Consider the following 18,279-nt stretch of genomic DNA (forward strand, 5'->3'; position numbering starts at 1 on the left):
CACTGACTTCAAACGGACGTCGTAATGGTGCTCACGAGAATAGTCGTTCGTAAGACTTTCTTCATTAGAGACTCCTCCCTAAAATAAAAATGAATATTTAAAATGGTTAAGCTCTATAAAGAGTGATTCTGTTGAGATAGCAAGTGAAGTAAAAATTATGTAACTTCCATTCTGATAAAAGTATTTTTAGTTTTGTCTAGGCACAGATGTGTCTAATACTGGTTCATGACTATATACATCTTTGTCCATTACATACAAATGCAAGCTAGACCTCTTTAGATGTACAGAGTACTACAGCATGCATGGTACGTGTTTACAATGTGTGCGAGAACCATCACCTCGATATACAAGTTTTCCAAGTTTAGGAAGCTGTGCACCAAGGCAGGGACTGCATTCAGATTATAATCCATGCCGATATGACAGAATGAACCGCTGTGAATGTGCTGACCATCGGCAAACACTTCATGTAGAATACAACATAATATTCGTTGAACAAAGTTTGGATTACATGGAACTTTTTTGTTCGAATGAATGCGGGTGAAAGTATTGTTGAAAGTCAGTACCTGAATAAGTATTAAGTGATTTACGATGTTGGATTCATCAAAAATATCTGATAATTTGCCCATGACCTCCAGTTTAGGTGCAGAGGTGACGACTATACGCAAGTTCCCGCTTTGATAATCACAAAGAAACCATTGAAGTGAGGAGGCATCCTCTATAACAACTTTTCCATAGTGACCACAAATACCAATGCTTATAAGGTTAGGTGAGTTTATTCTGATGTAATGGTTCTTGACTGTCCAAACAAGAAGCAGAGACTCAAGTGCAGGAGAACTAGAGTGGATGATGCTTTCAGCGAGACGTCTGGTATATGAACATCCACAAGCGAGAGTCTCCTGAGCAGTGGTAGTTTAAGAGCCCGTAAATAATTGTCTGGTAACTTGCAAAGAGCAAAGGCGAGGGTGTGTAGCGAGGAGGAAATTTGAGGGTTGAATGCTGGTGGTGATGGCATAAGCGAAGGGCATGAGAATGGTACTATGTCATGTTGTCTCAAAAATGGTGGCAACAGGTAGTAAAACTCAAGGACCTAGAGTTTGTTCAATCTGGTGAATTCAAGCCAGTCGGCGATGTTCGAGGGCCTGTACTAGAGGTAGAACATCGGTATGCAAAGGCGGTCAACTGCGCTCTTATTGCTGGAGAGGATGGCCCCTGGAAGGTACGCACCATCATATCATACGAATCATCTTCACCAACATGTTCTCCTCTAAAAAAAGTTCTAGTGTAAGGTATGTGGACGAGTGTCTCAGGAGTGGCGGCGTACACGGAGATCACCTCAAAATATACTTGATCTAGGGGGTTAAAAAGACGAGCGACAGGGATCTCATGGCAGTCCAGATTCAGAGGAGCGGCGTGCCATAGAGGGCGCCACTGACGTGCGAGGATTTGAGTGTGGATGCCCTCTTTAGTGGAGAGAGAGGAGATGACCTCACCGAGTACGACGTTCGAGAGGTCGCTAATGCGGTCCGGAGCAAACTCCTTTTCCTGATCCTCGAAATCAGTAGGCGCACCCTCGCTGCTTCTAGCCGCTACCGCCAAACCTCCAGAGGACGGCGTCGCCGGTGGACCGAGCCTCGCCCTCTTGGTGCTCGGGGCACTGGATTGGACCTCCATCTCCGTCTCCATTGCTGGGTTCATGCCTCCTAGGAGTAGCGCTCTATGCGGTGTCGATCTAGACAGACAGCTAGGTCTTCACTCCGTGCAGATCCAAGTGAGTTAAAGATAAGTGAGGAAGAGAGCAGATGCGATGGGTCGTAAAGACAGTTAGGTTTTTTGTGTGTCGTGTAGATTCATTACAGTGCAGTTACTAGAAAAAATAAAGAGCAAACTATAAGGTAGCTGTAGTTAAAATTTGACCCATTTCTTGCTGAATCGGCGAAAATTTATCTTTTTCACGAGAGGTGGATCAAAGCTTTTGACGCCCAACCATTTTGTCAATTGTGCATTAAATATGGCCTAGTATTTTAGAAAATTGATTTGGTCCAATTTTGCAACAAATATATGGTAGGTCCTTCACAAAAAAAACTCATTTTGGGACTCGAAAAATGGAAAATGAAATTTCCGTGCAAAGGAAATGAAAACTTTCTTTGGCAACATTGTTTGCCATTCCAAGATGCACCCTTGTGCACAATATGATATCATTTGAACAAACTATACCATGAATGTGGCCATAAGATTGATCATTTGGCTTGAAAGCCATGAATCTTCACACATGACAGCTCATTTCTGAGAACACTTTTTTAAAATAATTGTCACATTACAAGTTTATTATTTTCCTGGTAAATTGGTCACATATAATGACACAACGCGAAGGTTTTCCAATTATTTATTTATTTTTAAATTTTTAATGCCTGTTTCAAAATGCGGTCAAAACGGCGGGCATGACCGTTCCTAGCTAGTGGTTGAATCTTGGAAATTTTTTGGTGTTTCTCTGATTAAATAGATACTTTTGTACCTAAAAATGATTTTTGGGATAAATAAAGAGCAAACAATAAGGCAGTTGTAGTTCAAATTTGACCCATTACCTACTAAATCGGCAGAAATTTGTCTTTTTCACAGGAGGTGGATAAAAGCTTTTGACACCCAACCATTTTGTCAATTGTGCATTAAATATGGCCTAGTATTTTAGAAAATTGATTTGGTCCAATTTTCCAGCAAATATATGGTAGGTCCTTCACAAAAAAACTCATTTTGGAAACTCGAAAAATGGAAAATGAAATTTCCGTGCAAAGGAAATGAAACCTTTATTAGGCAACATTGTTTGCCATTCCAAGATGCACCCTTATGCACAATATAATATCATTTGAATAAACTATACCATGAATGTGGCCATAAGATCGATCATTTGGCTTGAAAGCCATGAATCTTCACACATGATAGCTCGTTTGTGAGAACACTTTTTTAAAATGATTGTCACATTAAAATTTTATTATTTTATTGGTAAATTGATCACATATAATGACACAATGCGAAGGTTTTCCAATATTTTGTTTTTTTTTTGAATTTTTCATGCCCGTTTCAAAATGCGGTCAAAACGGCGGGCATGAGCGTTCCTAGCTAGTGGTTGAATCTTGGAAACTTTTGGTGTTTCTCTGACTAAATAGATACTTTTGTACCTAAAAATGATTTTTGGGATATATAAATAGCAAACTATGAGGTAGCTGCAGTTCAAATTTGACCTGTTTCCTGCTGAATCGGCAGAAATTTGTCTTTTTCATGAGAGGTGGATAAAAGTTTTTGACACCTAACAATTTGGTCAATTGTGCATTAAGTATGGCCTAGTATTTTATAAAATTGATTTGGTCCAATTTTGCAGCATTTATTTGGTAAGTTCTTCACAAAAAAACCTCATTTTGGGCAGTAAAAAAATGGAAATTGTTTTTTACGTCCAAAGAAAATGAAAACTTCCTTAGGCAACATTGTTTGCCATTCCAAGATGCACCCTTGTGCATAATATGATATCATTTGAATAAACTATGCCATGAATGTGGCCATAAGATTGATCATTTGGCTTGAAAGCCATTGATCTCCACACATGATAGCTCGTTTCTGAGAACGCTTTTTAAAAATAATTATCTTATTACAAGTTCATTATTTTTCTTGGTAACTTGGCCACATATAATGACACAATGTGAAGGTTTTCCAATTTTTTGATTTTTGCTTTGAATTTTTCATGCCCGTTTCAAAATGCGGTCAAAATTAAGATGTGCGGAAGAAAACAAGAGAGAGAAAACAAAGCACAACCTTTTATATACGTAACACACTGTCCTACATGCATCGGACGCATGCATGTAGAGCCGAAAGGCAAGAGCACGGCTCTGCTTACATAGCGCTTCTCTGTATTGCAAGCAATTACGGCTTGAATCGTGTCTCCTTGAATTCAAGAATTTTCCGCTGACACGAGCATTCCATGAACATGATTACCTTGTGGGGCTAGCCTGGGCATGGTTTTAAAAAAAGCACATGCACGGTGCTTCCACAACAAGCACGTCTTAATTTCTAGTAACCGCACTATTATGAATCTACAAGATGCACAGAAAACCTAACTGTCTTTACGACCCGTCGCGTCTGCTCTCTTCCTTGCTTATCTTTAACTCACTTGGATCTGCGTGGAGTGAAGACCTAGCCGTCTGTCCAGATCCACACCGCACAGAGCGTTGCTCGCAGGCAGCATTAACCCAGGAACAGAGACGAAGATGGAGGTCCAATCCGGTGCCCCAAGCAACAAGAAGGCGAGGTTCGCGCCACCCGCGACGCCCTCCTCTGGGGGTATGGCGGCAGCGGCCGGAAGCGGAGCGGGTTCACTCAATGGTTCGGAGAAGCACGAGGAGGAAACTTGTCCGGACTGCATCAGCGACCTCCCAGACGCCATTCTCGGTGAGATCATCTCCCGTCTGTCCCCTAAGGAGGGTATCCGCACTCAAATTCTTGCTCGTCGGTAGCGTCCTTTATGGCGCACCACTCCCCTAAATCTCGACTACAGTGATATCCCCGCCCCTCGTCTTTTTAAGCCCCTGGAAACAGTTCATATTGACATACTCTCCATGCTCCCCAGCAAGGATGTCATTCGTATAAGGTACTTTGGAACTCAGTGCAGTTTTGAACCTGGCGTTGATGGTTTGATCCTCCCAGAAGCCATGCTCTCCGGCCATGATGGCACAGTTCATCGCCTCTGCATTTCGGTGTGCTATCTCCACTGCAGACCCTCTACAGTCGATGCCTGGCTTCGATCCCCAAAACTAAAGAATCTTCAGGTTCTCGAGTTCTACTACATGTTCCCACATTTCGTGGGAAAAACTATCACACTACCACATGAAAATTCTTCATCCGCACCCTCGCCACCGACTTCCGCGCTGCTGTTTTTGTCCTCACTAGACACCGTCACATTTGCTCTTTGCCAAATACCTGATAAGTATGCATGATGGTTTAAACTTCCACTGCTTAAGAGGCTTTCGTTTTTGGAAGTTGATATATCAGACGTCTCACTACAAAGCATAATCAACTATGGTTGCCCTGCACTCGAGTGTCTACTACTTGTTTGCAATAATCTGGACCACTGCATCAGAATAAACTCAGCCAAAGTTGAAGTCATCTGCATCCTCTATGAGAATGGTGACCTCGTTGTTGAGGCTGCACCCTTACTTAAAACGGTTGATTCACGATATTCAGAGCCAGCATTTGCAGGTAACTATCTTCTCTGCACCTAAACTTGAGTGTCTGGATAATTTTTATGAAGGATTTCCTGATTCCAAGATTACTTTTGACTCTACAATTATCCAGGTACTAACTTTTTGCACTATACTCTTGAGTTGCATTTGTTCCAGTGACCAAGTTTCATGTCATGTCAACTAATTTTATGATGTGTGCTTGATGCAGGCTTTGTCTGTAGTCAGCCTATCAATGACGGTTCAATATGTCAAGACCCTGCTTATCCACATGTCATTAAATCTGAACAAGGTTGTTGCCTTGATGCGATGCTTTCCAAGCCTAGAGAACCTGTTTATCGAGGTAATGTTTTCCACACACATTGAAAGCACATACCATGCATAGTGTACTATATTGGAAGCCTCTCTCTCACCTTGTAGTCCACGAGTATTCTCACTCTTCATGCATTTTCAGGGAGGATTATGCCACGAGGAAGGTGTAACAAATAAGTGGCGCTAGAAGCACTGGGTGTTTCTCCAGCAGCATGACATTCGTCTGAAGACAATAATGCTGGAAAAATATGTACACTACAAGAAAAACATTGAATTTGCAACATTCTTTATTCTGAATGCAAAGGAGTTAGAGACCATGAGGCTTAAGTTTCTCTCCCCCCCAGACAACATCACTGAAGGATTTTACGAACATCAAGAAGAGGTGCTTCAATGGGGCAACAAGGCTTCTAGACGTGCTCGTCTTATATTGTCAGGGTGTTGTAGGCATATGAACTTGAATTTAAAAGAACACATCTGGACAAACTAGTGTCAAAAAATGCACTTGCCGGATCCATTGACCTGTGAATGCTGAAAACAGTTATCCGGCTAACAGAGATAGGTGTTGTTGTGTGCTTTCCAGTTTGGATTTCCATCTTGTACTTTATGCACTGTATGTAACCTTGTCAGGAACTTGTTTTTGTGCTCTTCAGCCGTGAAGCAACTCACAAGCTCAAAAAACTATCAAGTTTTCATGTTTTTGTGCACCGTCTATAAGTTTGAACTTACTTTTGTGAATAGAGCGAGTGACTGAAAACATTTGGAACACGCAGTCACATGTGATGTGATGGCCGTGCCTCTCCAAATAACGTGTTAGCTGAAATAATTTACAATACAGAGGCGCTAGTGCCTCTTGTACCTATAAAACTGTGCGTCTGTTATCACTGTAGGACACTTCCCCTGTGTATGACTGTGACTTTATGGTGAACGTTTGGGTGGAAATATGTTCCATAGTCTAGAATATAGTGTCCTGTAGAACTATGACAATGCTCTTTCTGCAAATTGAGACATGCTTGTCGTGGAACCACTGTGCTTGTGCTTTGTTTGAAAGCGTGCCGTCGCTAGCTTCGCAAATTACTATGCCCCTGCTTCGTGTACGCCCGTGGCTCTTCTCACAAAGCGGAACTGTTTGCACTGCAGAGAAGCATGGTGTATGTACAACCTGCTCTTGCTACTCCGATCAACGAGCATGCATCTATTGCATGCAGGGCAGTGCTTCCCTATTCTAAAAGGTTGTGCCTCGTTTCCTTCCTCAAACAGGAAAGAAATAATATCAATATCTATTATTTTGCGGGGGAAATAATATCAATATTAATAATATAGTTGTTCTCCAACCGCCCCTTCGATCGTGTTAAGATTAATTAACATGGTAATTAAGGGATTAATCCCCGCTTGTAACGGCGGTTGCTTTCTGCAATCGTGTCGGTTCCATCCAAACCGACGCCCCCTGTAAATGCATGTTCCAGTGTCTCTATATAGCACTTCATCTAATGCAAAGTGATGAGTTCGATCATTTCTTCTTGTGGATCCTAAACAGATCCCTCCACTCCTCTCCCCTTCCCTCCTATCCCCAGTTACGCCTGGCTGTCTTTCCAGATCCACGCCACCTATACCTGCGGTCGCAGGAAGCATGAACCCAGGAATGGACACGAAGATGGTGATCCACTCCGGTGCGCCATGCACCAAGAGAGCGAGGCTCGCACCACCGGCGACGCCCTCCTCTGGTGGTTTGGCGGTAGCGGCTCGAAGCGGCAAGGGTGCGCCTACTGGATCCGAGGACGAGGAAGAGCAGTCTGGTCTGGACCGCATCAGCGACTTCCAGACGCCATCCTCGGTGAGGTGATCTCTCATATCTCCACTAACGAGGGCATCCACACTCAAATCCTCTCACGTCGGTGGCGTCCTTTATGGCCCATCGCTCCTCTGAATCTATACTGCCGCGAGATTCCTATCCCACGTCTTTTTAACAATGGAGAAATAGTTCATATCGAGACCATATCTTAGCTGTCCGCCTTCACCAAGGAGCGCGTCCGCAAATGCTATTCCGGAACATGGCTCTATCGAAATTTTGTCAGTAATGTTGTTAGTCTTCCGAAATCCATTCTATCCGGCCATGCTGGTTCGGTTATCCGCCTCTCTATCTCGGTGTGCTACCTATAGTGAAGACCCTCCATCGTTGATGCCTGGCTCCGATCCTCAAAGCTGAACAATATCTAGGTTCTTGAGTTCTACTACCTCTTCCCAGGATTTCTGACGCAAGAGGTAACACTACTAGATGTATGCACTTCATATACGCCCTCGGCACCAGAGTCCATGTTTTGGTTTTCCTCCTCTCTCCACACCCTCACCTTTGCTCTTTGGCAAATACCAGACAATTACGTAGGGACGCTTAAGCTACCACTGGTGAAAAGACTCTTGCTTGTAGAAGTTGATATATCAGATGCCTCGCTGCAAAGCATAATCCACTCTAGTAGCCCTACACTTGAGTCTCTGCTGCTTGTTTGCAGTAGAGGAGGTCGTCGCATCACAATAAACTCGTCTAACCTTTTAAGCATTGGCATTTATTGTGCACACGGCAAACTCGTTATTGAGGTTGCGCCTTTGCTTTGATGGTTGATTGTTGATTGTCTGGTCGATGACTGTTTGATAACCGTTATCTCTGCACCTAAAATGGAGACGTTTGGTGAATTCGTGTTCGTGTCTCCCTCGGCGTGTCTTGAGGTACTGACTTTCCTTGATACTGGAACAGAGCTGCACTTGTTCCGATGTTTGTTCTATTAATTTGATGATCTATGTTCTATTCTTCATGCAAAGTCAGGACTTGGAGGTAACCGGTGTCTCTGCACCTGAACCTTATCCATGTCGTCCCACGTGTCTTGATGTATTGAGTTTTCATGATACTTCCACCTTCACTTTGTTTGTGAGGAAACAAGTTTTATTTAATCCAACCTTTATTCTATTAGTTATATGATCCATCTTCTGTTAATTTTCATGAAGGGTTTGGAGGCAGTCAGTCTAACAACAACGCGTCAATCTGTCAAGACCTTGCTTATCTACATGTATTATAAACTGGACATCGTCGTTGAATTGCTGCAATGCTTTCCAAAACTGGAGAACTTGTTTGTCGAGGTGATGATCTTGAGAAATGTGCATACTGTAGTACTCGTTCCATTTCAAAATGCTTGTCTTAGATTTGACTAGAATTGATGCACCCATATCTACACATGATTTATTGTTGGATACAGCCATATCTAGCCTAGTGTATGTCAAACTTTTTGTTACGGAGGTGGTAGAACTAATTGTTTTGTTTGGTTTTTCAATGGTTTGTATCTGTTTTATAGACGCTAAATATTTTCAACCTATCATTTATATTTTAGGGATCGTTGATTTGTCGTGGTGAAAAAAACAAATGGTGTCTTAAGCACCGACAGTTTCTCAAACATCACGACGTTTGTCTGAGGACAGTATTGCTGGAAGATTATGTTTGCTCTGGGAGTTACACTGAATTTGCGACATTTTTTGTTATTATTACAAAGGATCTGGAAACCATCACCATTAAGTTTACCTCCCCTCCTGCAGAGTTCACGGAAGTATTTTACGAAGAGCAACAAAGGGTTCTGGAGTGGCATAGAAGGTCTTCTAAACGCGCTTGTCTTAGATTATCATCAAGTTGCAGCCACGCACGTCTGCTTTTAAGAAACATGAGTGTTGAATACCTAGATTTGACGGTTTCATTCAGGTGTGGATGCTGAAATAAGGTCTAGTGTTAGTTGTTCAGGTGTATGGAGTTATTTGTTGTTGCGTTCTTTTGAGCTTGGATTTTATGTAAACTTTATCAAACAACCGTTGTAGTCTTTACACCGTGTGTAGGCTTGTCTATTTTTGTGTTGCGTGCAGCCATGAAGGAGCTCCCAACTGCTAAAATCTACCTAGTTTTGTCTTTTTTTGACCTGATGCAACAACATGTCATGGTCCCCAGACGTGTGGAAATGTGCGATAAAACGTGTGCCTCTTTGTCTGTAGTTAACGAGCGACCTCTCCATATTCGGTAATAGAGGCATGACCGTTCGTACTTTTATCTACTGTTGTGTCAAATGTGGGGGTTTGCGGCTTTGTACGGGTCGAAGGACTATAAAATGTTGTGGCACCAAGGTTAAAAGACATAAAGTAGATTTAATTTTTTAGTGGAGAGATGCACGCTGTATGTGTAACCGTGCATGTGTTATATGTACGACAATGACTCTCGTATGTACCTGTAATGCACACAATGCATGCACAACCATGCCTGTGTTGCAGGTAGAGAAGTGCTTCTCGTATGTACCTGCCATACACACTGAGGAGCTGCAGTTGAGCCTTGCACTGATGGAGCTGCATTTGAGCCCTTGCACTATTTCTGCTCCTTGTACCGTGGTTATAAAAACAGCTTGTAAGTTTATTTGGTGCAGTTATAGAAACAAAACAAATTTAAGCAGAACACATTTTGCTTGTTTAGGTATTTTTATTACTCAGCAGAGAAAATATTATAAGGGCGATAGGTTTGCTTGTATAGACAACCACCACAACGGTCAACACAACATGTTTCGCGGGGCGTTATGTAGTGCCTCTAGTGACCGCACAACCGAGTTTCTACTCAACAGGCCACAGGCAAATGCGTCTCGAGGATTCTATCCGTGACACTGCAGACTCACAACCATGCTTTCATCTTGTCATGGCATCATGACATTCATTCTCTTCTTGAAAAACGTGCCTTCCACAGCCACCCGACTATGCGCCTAACAAAGGAGCAACACCAGCTGATAAAGTGCCTCTTCTACACCTAAACCGTGGCTGTCATTGCTTCACTCCCATGCATTTGACAGTGGCTCCTTGGTACAGAACCGTGGTTGTAGAGACTTCTTGCCCGTGCTTTTAAGAATAGTGCCTCTCGAACTGGCCATTCGTTACCTCACAAAGTAAACAGTTATGGTTCACATCTGAATCCAATTCCATTGTGTTTCTGTAGTAAACGCACGAACGTGACTCTATGTAATACTAAACCGTGCCTCCACGGGTTGCCATCCGTGCCTCTCTGTCTGAACGAGTCGACGAAATCATTCGGAACACAAACATAAGCAAACATGACCCTATATCATACCACATCATGCCTTTCTGGGCTTCCCACCCGTGCCTATGACCTGAAACACTGAAACATAGAAATCCAGGAACGTCAACGCCTTCATGAGTGGACAAGTCATGACTCTAGTTGGTACACAAAACCATGGCTGTAGAGACTTCACGCCCATGCTTTCAAAAACAACGTCTCTCGAATCGGCCATTACGTTCCTCACAAAGTAAACAATTAATGTTCACATGATATTACAAAAGTTTCCAAACAACGATATTAAGAAAAAAAAGAAACTTCAATCCACTGCGAACCAACATTGTATCATTACAACGATACTGGAAACCAAAATACATTGTTAACAAATTTACTAACAACAAAATTTGACAACACAAAATGTGAAACTTCTAGTCCACTGCTTAATTGCTTCAGGTACAATGATCAGGATCGCTGTTATCTACCTAGTCCCCAAAGACTGCTTGTTCACTTGCTGGGCACACAGTCCCTCAGACTCCTTTTTTCATACCCTCTGATTGCTCCAGCAGCCGGTCATGCTCAATGATGAGCGTTGCCTTCTCATTCATAAGAACTGCGACGGAGGATTTGCTCTCCTTATAGAGCTTCCTCCAGTGCTCGACGACCCTCAAGAGCTCAGCATCATAGCCGCCTCCAGTTTGTAATGGCTCTTCCAGGACTTGATGACTTGAACCGCATCATTATTCTTAGTTAAGGCAGTGGTGTCCTCGATGATCTTATGCATATGGTCAAAGAAGGAGGAGGTCTTAGGCTTATCATCTCCGAGATGAAATTGCCTGTGTGACTTTTTCGCAGAGACTTCTCGTTGGGTTGCTAGGCTCGTAGTTCCTCGATCTCCATTTTCAAACCCTTTGATTCATCCACTAGACGGCCACACTCAACAAGGAGCTTCACCTTCTCATTCCTAAGATATGCGATGCTAGCGTTGCTCTCGTCGTACAACTCCTTCCAGCTGTAGAGGTCTTCTCCAGCATTGCTATCTCATGATGGCTCTCCTCACAAAACTCCATGCAGCCATGGGTGATCCTCAAGAGCTCATCATTCTTAGCATTTTTGCGCTCATACTGATTCTTCCAGTAGGTCTCAGCTGACTGATTGCATCCGAGATGATTCTGCTTGTGCGAACCATCGGCTGGTCCTAAGAGTTCACGTCGCTACGGTAGGTGTTAGATCTTCCAGATGATACCCCCGCACACTGCTCCCTTCCTTTTTCTCGACTTTGAGTTGCTACTTAATTGTGCGGCAGGGGAGTTCTGAACGAGTTCGTGACACAGCCTAACCCTAGCTCCAGTTGACTGGAAATCAGTATCAGCAAGACACACCCTCATCAAATTAGGAGAAATAAAAAACGAATGAAGGGGAAGCAGAAGCAGAGTGGACTTACAGATGAGTAACCATCGCCAGCTGGGATCTTCTCCCGCGACAGGACACGGCGCTCCTGAGTAGACTTCTTCTGCCCAGCCATGGCGGATATGGTCAGAGGAAAGAGAGGAGGAAGAGGAATGGAAGGCCTGGCGGCGGACAAAGAGATGAGTAGGATGTGGCTAGGGTTTCGAGACTCCGTCCATCCGCCTTAAATAGCCGGAGCTTCCCCTCGGGTGACGAGCCAGAGCGGCATCACCGGAGGAGACGCCCGTTGGGCCATTGGGTTTCCAGAGTGGTGCCACGTGGCATTCAGACCTGAATACGAGGAGATGCCCGTCGAACCGTTGGGTTTACGCAATAAACACATGAATGTGACTCTGGGTAAAGCATAGACATGCCTATCTAGGCTTCACGGCTGTGCCTGTCCTTGCGAACGTTTTAACGGAATCATTTGGAACACGAAGGCAAACGAACGTGACTCTTCACAATACCACGCCGTAACTTCCTGGGACTCACGACCGTGCGAAGAATATACCACACCAGCGTCTCTCTAACAGGCTATTCCGTGCTTCACAGAGTAAATAGTGAGTGTTCACATCTGAACCCATTCCGCTGGGTTTCCGCAGTTAACGAAACGAACGTGACTGTGCGTAAGACTAAACAATGCATTTGTGGGCTTAAATGCTTGTGCCTCTCCATCCGATCGAGTCGACGGAATCATTCGTAACACAAACACACGTGAGAGTGACTCTATATAATACCACACCACGCTCCTGACCCTTAACATTTGAAAGTGCAACTATCCCTAGGTGGTTTTTGTAATTCCTAACAACATATAGCTCATTGAGCTAACATCATTCCAAGATGAACATTTCAGGAAAAGCTCAATGAATGGCATGGCATGGATGAGGAAAGTGGATCCCTCAAAATACCAAGGATAAAAGGATTAGCTCAAGCTCAAAATCTCAAGACTCTACATTTTATATTTTAGTGATCCAAGATCACATTGAGTCTATAGGAAAAGCCAATACTATCAAGGAGGGATGAGGTGTTGCTTAATGAGTTTCTTGCTCCACAGTGCTTAGTGATATGCTCCAAAAACCCTCAACTACTTTCTCATATCCACATATGACCCAAACCAAAAGTCAAACTCGGCCCCACCGATTCTTCCTATCCGGTGCCACCGAGTTTTGATGTCATAGCCACTGCCACAAACCCTAGGCAAATCGGTCTCACCGATAGGGATCTCGGTCTCACCAAGATGGGATTGTAATCTCTCTGTTTCCCTTCGTAACATTTCGGTCCACCGAGATGAGCGATCGGTCCCACCGAGATTGCAATGTAAACTCTCTGTTTCCTTTTCGTAACATTTCGGTCCCACCGAAATGAGTGAACCGGTCCCACCGAGTTTACCTGACCAACTCTCTGGTTAGCTTATTACCAAACTCGGTCTCACCGAGTTTGTCTAATATGGTCTCACCGAGATTATGTTATGCCCTAACCCTAACCATATCGGTCCTACCGAGTTGCATGTCGGTCCCACCGAAAATCCTAACGGTCACTAGGTTTACTAAATCGGTGTGACCGAGTTTGTTGATTCGGTCCCACCAAGATTGGTAAATTGTGTGTAACGGTTAGGTTTTGTGTGGAGGCTATATATACCCCTCCACCTCCTCTTCATTCGTGGAGAGAGCCATCAGAACAAGCCTACACTTCCAACTTACCATTTCTGAGAGAGAACCACCTACTCATGTGTTGAGGCCAAGATATTCCATTCCTACCATATGAATCTTGATCTCTAGCCTTCCCCAAGTTGCTTTCCATTCAAATCTTCTTTCCACCAAATCCAAATCCTGTGAGAGAGAGTTGAGTGTTGGGGAGACTATCATTTGAAGCACAAGAGCAAGGAGTTCATCATCAACACACCATTTGTTACTTCTTGGAGAGTGGTGTCTCCTAGATTGGCTAGGTGTCACTTGGGAGCCTCCGACAAGATTGTGGAGTTGAACCAAGGAGTTTGTAAGGGCAAGGAGATCGCCTACTTCGTGAAGATCTACCGCTAGTGAGGCAAGTCCTTCGTGGCCGACGGACATGGTGGGATAGACAAGGTTTCTTCTTCGTGGACCCTTCTTGGGTGGAGCCCTCCGAGGACTCGTGCAACCATTACCCTTCGTGGGTTGAAGTCTCCATCAACGTGGATGTACGATAGCACCACCTATCGGAACCACAACAAAAACATCCGTGTCTCCAATTGCGTTTGAATTCTCGAAACCCTTTCCCTTTACATTCTTGCAAATTGCATGCTTACTTTCCGCTGCTCATATACTATTTGCATGCTTGCTTGAATTGTGAGAAGATTGCTTGACTTGTGCTAAGATAGCTAAAATCTGGCAAAGACTAAAATTGGGAAAAGGTTAAGTTTTTAATTGGTCAAGTAGTCTAATCCCCCCCTCTAGACATACTTCCGATCCTACAAGTGGCATCCGAGCTTTGGTCTCCATTTGCTTGATTTCCATAGATTTTGGTGGTCATAGCCTTGGTTTCACAACCTAGGAGAGTATGGCGTCTAGCAAGGGAAATTATCACCGTAGAGGTCCTTACTTTGATGGTACAAATTTTGCTAGTTGGAAGCATAAGATGAAAATGCATATTCTCGGACATAACCCCGCCGTTTGGGCTATTGTGTGTATTGGCTTGCAAGGTGAATTCTTTGATGGGAGAGAACCAAATCGTGTAGCTAGCGCTGAAGAGTTGAAGATGCTGCAATACAACGCTCAAGCTTGTGATATCCTCTTCAACGATTGTGCCCCGAAGAATTCAACAAAATCAGCCGTCTTGAGAATGCAAAGGAAATTTGGGATAGTTTGATTGATATGCATGAAGGTACCGACTCCGTCAAGGAATCCAAATTGGATGTGCTCCAAAGTCAACTTGACAAGTTCAAAATGAAGGATGGTGAAGGTGTCGCTGAAATGTACTCTAGGCTTGCTCTTATCACAAATGAGATTGCGGTCTTAGGAAGTTAAGAGATGACCGACAAATTCACCATCAAGAAGATCCTAAGAGCATTGGATGGAAAATATGATACCGTGTGCACATTGATCCAAATGATGCCCAACTACAAGAATCTCAAGCCAACGGATGTCATTGGAAGAAATGTTGCTCATGAGATGTCACTCAAGGATAAGGAGGAACTTCACAACAAGTCAAGTGGTGCTTACAAATCCTCATGTGAAGCCCCTACATCATCAAGTGAGAAACAAACCTTCAATGAAGAATTGAGCTTAATGGTGAAGAACTTCAACAAATTCTACAAGAGTAGAAGCAAAGAGAGAAGCTCCAAGTCAAGGTCCTACAATGACAAAATATCTTCCAGTCGAGAGCACAATTGCTACAATTGTGGGAGACCCAGACACTATTCCAATGAGTGTACGGCACCCTACAAAAGAAGAGAAGATTCTCCCAAGAGAAGAAGTAGAAGAGAAGAATCACCGCCAAGAGAGATAAGGAGTAGAGATGATTGTTATGAACGAAGAACATCCCGGAGAAGCAAGGATTCAGAAAGGAAGGACAAGTCATCAAAGGGCTACACAAAACGAAGACATCAAGCTCATGTTGGTGAATGCGTATCCGGTTCCGACTCTGAACATCACTCCGAGAGAAGCTATCACTCCGACTCTGAACATACTCAAGATGAAGGTGTTGCCAGTCTAGCACTTGTGTTAACCAACTCCTACGACATATTTGATTCACCAAATGAAGGACTTGGAAGATGCTTCATGGCTAAAGGCCCTAAGGTAACACACCTCGAGTATGTTGATTTCAATAGTCGTGAAGATGACTTGTTAGGTGATGATGATTTACTTATTGACAACTCTAGTGATGAATACTATGATGAAACATCAATTAATCATGCTAATCAAGATAAAACGAATGACAATGATAAGGAGAAGATTGAGCTTCTTACTAAAGAACTAAACACTCTTAAGTTAGCTCATGAAACTATCTTAGAAGATCATCGAGAACTTTTAAAGACTCATGAGAAATTACGCTTTGAAAAGCTCAACCTTGAGCAAAAGCATGAGTTCTTAAAAGCAATCAATGATGATCTCCGTAAGAAAAGTTCTTCTTACATTGCCAAGCATTTACTCTTATCTACTTACATGCCTCAAGTCAAGTCTAGTAACAAAAACAAGAAGGATTCTTCCTCTAGTAGTAACAATCATCATGTTAAATCCAATATTGTTGCTTCTAGTAGTCCTCTTGATTCCACTAATGATTCTCTTGGCCAAGTTACACTTAATCAAGAAAATATCTTATTGAAGGGAATTATAGAGAAAGGTGTTTACAAGAGCCTTGCCGGGAATAAGCCATTCGAGGAAATTGTACGCAAGCAAGGAAGGCACCGGAAGAACCAAGGTGTTGGTTTTGAACGAAAGTTTAATGCCAATGGAGTTGAGTGGGAAGAAGATCAATATCCCAAGACGAAGTTTGTTCCTCAATAAGAGAAGTATGATCCTACTTCCTTTAAGGGGACACAAGCTCAAGATGATCTTCCACCACAAGACCACAAGCAAAAAGGCAAGGACAAGCTTCAAGAGGAGATTGTTGCATTTGAAGAAGCTCCTAAGGCCTTGGTCAAGTGGGTTCCCAAGACTACGTCAAGTTCTACTTCATCAAGTACGACTACAACTCCAAGGATTCCCATCAAGATGATGTGGATCCCGAAGAAGAAGAACTACAGAGTTCTTGAGGGTGACTCCGCCAACATTCTTCACTCATATCTTTTTGGCAACAACAAGTGCAATCAACTTCCACATCTTGCACTAGTTCAAGGAGTCACAAACCCTCTTGTTGGTAAGACAAAGGGCATGGTAACCTAATGCTTTCATGGACATCATCTTGTGTGTGCATCACTCCATGTCTATGGATATACTTGTTTGTTCCTTGTGGGACTAACCCGTGTAGGTATTGAAAGTGCAACTCACTCCAAAGGATTGCTCCAAATGATCTTCATCAACATTGAGCATCCACATATTCAACACCTACATGAAGTCATCATCGACAAAACCCAAGGTTAGTTCATCCCTCTAAGGGGGGATCTCACATCTAGGGGGAGCTTAACTCTAAGAATTGAGTCAAAGCAACTCTAATGGTGTGAACACATCAATGCATAATGTAAAAGTGGTAACCCCACTTGAGCTTAAACAGTGAGTATGACCTATGATCAAATGTTCTCATTTGACTCCTAAGTCAATATACTCATATATAGATGACATAGTCATCACCAATTGTTTGATAGATGCTAGAATTGGTTGTGCATGCTATGCCACATATTTCATTTGTCATTTTATTCTGTGAGCATGTTGGTTGAATATTTTACTCATTCGAGGACATCCACTTGTAGTTTTTCTTGTCTGGCTTCTTTTCTTTTGCCAAGTGGATGAACAAAAATGCCTAAGAACCTTCTCTAGCTATCTATGATTTTCCTGTCTCAAACTCTATTCATGATACAACACAAAATTTGATCAAGTCAGATTCGAACCACTCTGTGTGAGGAGCACTCGGAGTCCCCGATGTCATAGACTTAAACTTCCAAAACTTCTTTGTGTGTTTCAGTCTGACCGATTCTTCCATTTTGGTCATACCGAGATCACTAAGTCGATCTAGGTTTTCAATCTCAGTGCAACCGATTTGAACTTTTCGGTCTCACCGAGTTGCTGTAATTGTCAACAGTTATGCATCTCGGTGACACCGAGTTGTTCTACTCGGTCACACCGACAGGGTTGGGCTATATATACTCACGGGCAAAAATTTGGAAACTTTCTCCAAACCCCTTCACCCGCGCATAGCTCGCTCTGCCTCCAAGGTCTCCGGATCATCGACTTCGTCGCCAGCTGCCTCCAGTCGCTGGTTTCCGCCGCCGTCAATGGAATTCAACCCCGCCATTGCCGCCGTAGCGAGTTCAACGCCAAGCTAGGATATGGACTCGATCATAGTGCTATCCACGTACGATTCATAGCACATTGTGTTCATCATGATTCTTGCCACGATTGAAACGATTCTATCCAGTCAAAACAATCCATAGATTAGAAGTGAATTGGAAATTTAGGGTTAGGTTTCCGCCGAAACCATCTCGGACCCACCAAGTTGTAAAACTCGATTCCACCGATTCGGCTAAGGCCATTGCACAAGTGATTCTCGGTATGACCGAGAATTGCAAATCGGTGTGACCGAGTTCTGGAC

The sequence above is a fragment of the Triticum aestivum genome, chromosome 6B, assembly GCF_018294505.1.
Source record: "Triticum aestivum cultivar Chinese Spring chromosome 6B, IWGSC CS RefSeq v2.1, whole genome shotgun sequence".
In the NCBI taxonomy this organism is placed as follows: Eukaryota; Viridiplantae; Streptophyta; class Magnoliopsida; order Poales; family Poaceae; genus Triticum; species Triticum aestivum.